Here is a 4,641-nt window from a genome sequence, read left to right as displayed (position 1 = left end):
GTCGATGGGCCCCTGTTCAAGGAGGACTCCGGAATCCTCTCGGGCAGCTGCAGCCTGGCCTGGGAAACGATATGGTGAGCTTCCACTTTCCATCCCAAGTGAGCCTGCACCGCTACTGGACCCCATGCGCGTGGTGTTGTGAGATGTTGGGATAGGGTCCATGTGGGGAGATAGCCTTAGCTAGGGTTAGGGTTTGGTCCAGGGACCTCGCCAGTACCGAAGCCACTCTAGTCTCATGAACTCCCTCGAAGGCTGAAATGAGGGCCCATGCCACAATGTGGCTTAAGTGCAGGGTTAGGGTTCGAGGCAGGCTTAGTTTTTGGTGGAGGGTCTCGGTTCGGGGTAGGGTTAGGATTAGGTCCCAGGGGTCTCCAGGCGCCGAACCCACAGCAGGTCAGTGGTCTCCCCGAAGGTCTGAGTTGAGGGCACTAGGGAGGCTGCCGGTCAGGATCACACGTCGATGTGCCCCTGGTCCAGGAGGCCTCCGGAATCCACTCGGGCAGATGCAGCCGGGCCTGGGAAGTGACATGTTGAGCTACCAGGTTCCATGCCGAGTGTGTCTGCGCCGCTTCTGGACCTGAGGCGCGTGGTGTTGTCAGACTTTGGAGTTGGGTTCCCATGGTGACAGAGCCTTAGCTAGGGTTAGGTTTCGGTCCATGGTCGTCGCCAGTGACGACGCGACTCCAGTCTCGTGATCTACCTCAAGAGAGGAAATGAGGGCCCATGCCACAAGACTGCTCAATTGCAGGGTTAGGGTTTGAGGCAGTGTTTGGTTTTATTGGAGGGTCCCGGTTCAGGGTAGGGTTAGGGTTAGGGTTAGGGCCCAGGAGGCTCAAGGCGCCGAACCCACAGCAGGGCAGTTGTCTCCCTGACAGGCTGTGTTGAGTGCAGAAAGGAGGGTCCCGGTCAGGATCACTCGTTGGCTACCAAGGCCACGCACGTCCATGGGCCCCTGGTCGAGGGGGCGTCCAGAACCCTCTTGGGCAGCTGCAGCCTGGCCTGGGAAAAGACATGGTGATCTTCCACGTTCCATGCCAAGTGATCCTGCACCGCTTCTGGACCCCAGGCGCCAGGTGTTGTCAGACGTTGGAATTGGGTTCCCATCGGGAGAGAGCCTTAGCTAAGTTTAGGGTTTGGTCCAGGGATGTCGCCAGGGCCGAAGCGACTTCGGTCTCTTGATCTCCCTTGAGGGTTGAAGTGAGAGCCCATTCTACGGGACGGCTCAAGTGGAGCTTTATGTTTCAAGGCAGGCTTAGATTTAGGTGGAGGGTCCCGGTTCGGGGAAGGGTTATGGTTAGGGTTAGGTCCCAGGAGGCTCCAGGCGCCAAACCCACAGCAAGGCAGTGTTCTCCCCAAAGGGCTCAGTTGAGGGCACAAGTGCTGCTGCTGGTCAGGATCATTCTTTGGCTGCCAAGGCCACACATGTCGAAGGGCCCCTGGTCGAGGAGGCCTCACCAATCCTCTCAGGCAGCTGCAGCTGGGCCTGAGAAATGATATTGTTAGCTTCCAGGTTCCATGCTGAGTGAGCCTGCACTGCTTCTGGACCCCAGGCGCGTGGTGAAGTCAGTCGTTGGGATTGGGTCCCCATGGGGAGAGAGCCTTATCTAGGGTTATAGTTCATTCCAAGGACGTCACCAGGGCCGAGGCTACTGCAGTCTCGTGATCTCCCTCGAGCGCTGAAGTGAGGGCCCATGCGACGGGGTGGCTCAAGTGGATATTTAGGGTTCGAAGCCGGCCTAGATGTCATTGGAGGTTTCCGGTTCGGGATAGGGTTAGGGTTAGGCTTAGGCCCCAGGAGGCTCCAGGTGCCAAACTCTCAACAGGGCAGTGGTCTCCCCGAAGGGCTGAGATGAGGGCACAATGCAGGGTGCCGGTCAGAATCACCGTATTGCTACCACGGACACATAATTCGATGGGCCCCTGGTAAGGGAGGCCTCAGGAATCCTCTAGGCAACTGCAGCCGGGCCTGGGAAACGAAATGGTGAACTTCCAGGTTACATGCCCAGTGAGCCTGATCTGTGTCTGGACCCCAGGCGCATGCTGTTGTCAGACTTGGAATGGATCCCCATGGCAGAGAGCCATAGCTAGGGTTAGGGTTCGTTCCAGGGAAGTCGCCAGGGCCGAAGTGACTCCGGTTTCATGATCTCCCTCGAGAGCTGAAGTGAGGTCTCATGAGGCAGTGAGTCACAAGTGGAGGGTTAGGGTTTCAGGTCGGCCTAGTTTTCAGAGGAGTGTTGGGTTAGGGGTAGGTTTAGGGTTGGAGTTAAGTCCCAGGAGGCTCCAGGTGCCGAAACCACAGCAGGGCAGTAGTCTCCCTGAAGGGGTGAGTTGAGGGCACATGGGAGGTGGCTGGTCAGGATCAGTCTTTGGTTGACAAGGACAAACAAATCCTTGGGCCCCTGGTCGGGGAGATCTCAGGAATCCTCCCGGCAGTTGCAGCCAGGCCTGGGAAACGACATGCTGAGCTTTCTGGTTCCATGCCAAGTGAGCCTGCACCGCTTCTGGACTCCAGGCGCATGGTGTTGTCAGACTTTGGGATTGGGTCCCCATGGGGAGAGAGCCTTAGCTAGGGTTAGGGTTCGGTCCAGGGACGTCACCAGGGCCGAAGCGACTCGGGTCTCGTGATATCCCTCGAAGACTGAAGTGAGGGCCCATGCGATGGGGCGGCTCAAGTGGAGCTTTAGGTTTCAAGGCCAGCTTAGTTTTCGGTGGAAAGTTCTGGCTTGGGGTCAGGTTAGGGTTAGGGTTAGGTCCCAGGAAGCTCCAGGGGCCGAACCCACAGCAGGGCAGTGGTCTCCCCAAAGGGCTGAGTTGAGGGCACAACAGAGGGTGCTGGTCAGGATCAGCCTATGGCTGCCATGGAGACATAATTCGATCGGCCCCTGGTAAGGGAGGCCTCAGGAATCCTCTTGGCAGCTACAGCTGGGCCTGGGAAATGACATGCTGAGCTTCCAGTTTCCATGCCAAGTGATCTGCACCGCTTCTGGACCCCAGGCCCATGGTGTTGTCAGACTTTTGGATTTGGTCCCCATGGGGACAGAGCCTTAGCTAGGGTTAGGGTTCGGTCCAGGGAGGTTGCCAGGGCCAAATCGACTCTGGTCTCGTGATATGCCTTGAGGGCTGAAGTGAGGGCCCATGCGACAGGGTGGCTCAATTGGAGGGTTTGGGTTCGAGGCCGGCTTAGGTTTCGGTGGAGGGTTCCTGCACGGGGTAAGGTTAGGTTTAGGGTTAGGTCCCAGGAGGCTCCAGGGGCTGAACCGACAGCAGGGCAGTGGTCTCCCCGAAGGCTTAGTTGAGGGTACAAGGGAGGGGGCCGCTCAGGATCAATCCTTGTCCGCCAATGACACACAAGTAGAGGGGCTCCTGGTCGGGGAGGCCTCAGGAATCCCCTCGGCACCTGCAGCCGGGTCTGGGAAACGACATGCTGAGCTTCCAAGTTACCTGCCGATTGAGCCTGCACAGTGCCTGGACCCCAGGCTTGTGCTGTTGTCAGTCTTTGGGAATGGGTCCCCATGGGAGAGAGCCTTAGTTAGGGTTAGGGTTCGTTTCAGGGAAGTCGCCAGGGCCGGAGCGACACCGGGTTCGTGATCTCCCTCGAGAGCTGAAGTGAGGGCCAATGCGATGGTGCGCCTCAATTAGAGGGCTGGGTTTCAGGCCGGCATAGGTTTCGGTGGAGTGTTCCTGTTACGGGTAGGTTTAGGGTTAGGGTAAAGTACCTGGAGGCTCCAGGGGTCGAACCCACAGCAGGCAGTAGTCTCCCTTAAGGGCTGAGTTGAGGGCACATGGGAGGAGGCCAGTCAGGATCAGTCTTTAGCTGCCAAGGAAAACAAATTGATGGGACTCTCATCAGGGAGACCTCAGGAATCCTCCCAGCAGTTGCACTGGGCCTAGGAAACGACATGCTGAGCTTGTAGGTTCCATGCCAAGTGAGTCTGCACTGCTTCTGGACCCCAGGCGCATGGTGTTGTCAGGCTTTGGGATTGGGTCCCCATGGGGAGAGAGCCTTAGCTACGGTTAGGGTATGGTCCAAGGACGTCGCCAGGGCCGAAGTGACTCAAGTCTCTCGATCTCCCTCGAGGGCTCAAGTGAGGGCTTTTGCGATGGGGCGGTTCAATTGGAGGGTTTGGGTCGAGGCCGGCTTAGGTTTCGGTGGAGGGTTCTGGCACAGGGTAAGTTTAGGGTTAGGGTTAGGTTCCAGGAGACTCCAGGGGCTGAACCCAGAGCAGGGCAGTTATCTCCCCGAAGGGCTTAGCTGAGGTCACAAGGGAGGGTTCCGCTCAGGATCAGTCCTTGGCCGCCAAGGACACACAAGTTGATGGGCCCCTGGTCGGGGAGGCCTCAGGAATCCTCTCGGGCAGCTGCAGCCGGGCCTGGGAAACGACATGGTGAGCTTCCTGGTTACATGCCGAGTGAGTTTGCACCATGTCTCACCCCAGGTGCATGCTATTTTCAGACTTTGGGAATGCGTCCCCATGGGAGAGAGCCATAGCTAGGGTTAGGGTTCGTTCCTGGGAAGTCGCCAGGGCCAAAGCGACTCTGGTGTCGTGATCTCCCTCGGAGGGTTCCAGTTAGGGCTAGGTTTAGGGTTGGAGTTAAGTCCCAGGAGGCTCTAGGTGCCGAACCCACAGCAGGGCAGTAGTC

This window comes from Panthera uncia, unplaced genomic scaffold (assembly GCF_023721935.1).
Source record: "Panthera uncia isolate 11264 unplaced genomic scaffold, Puncia_PCG_1.0 HiC_scaffold_1233, whole genome shotgun sequence".
In the NCBI taxonomy this organism is placed as follows: Eukaryota; Metazoa; Chordata; class Mammalia; order Carnivora; family Felidae; genus Panthera; species Panthera uncia.
The sequence above is the reverse complement of the archived record's forward strand: the minus strand, read 5'-3'. Positions refer to the sequence as shown.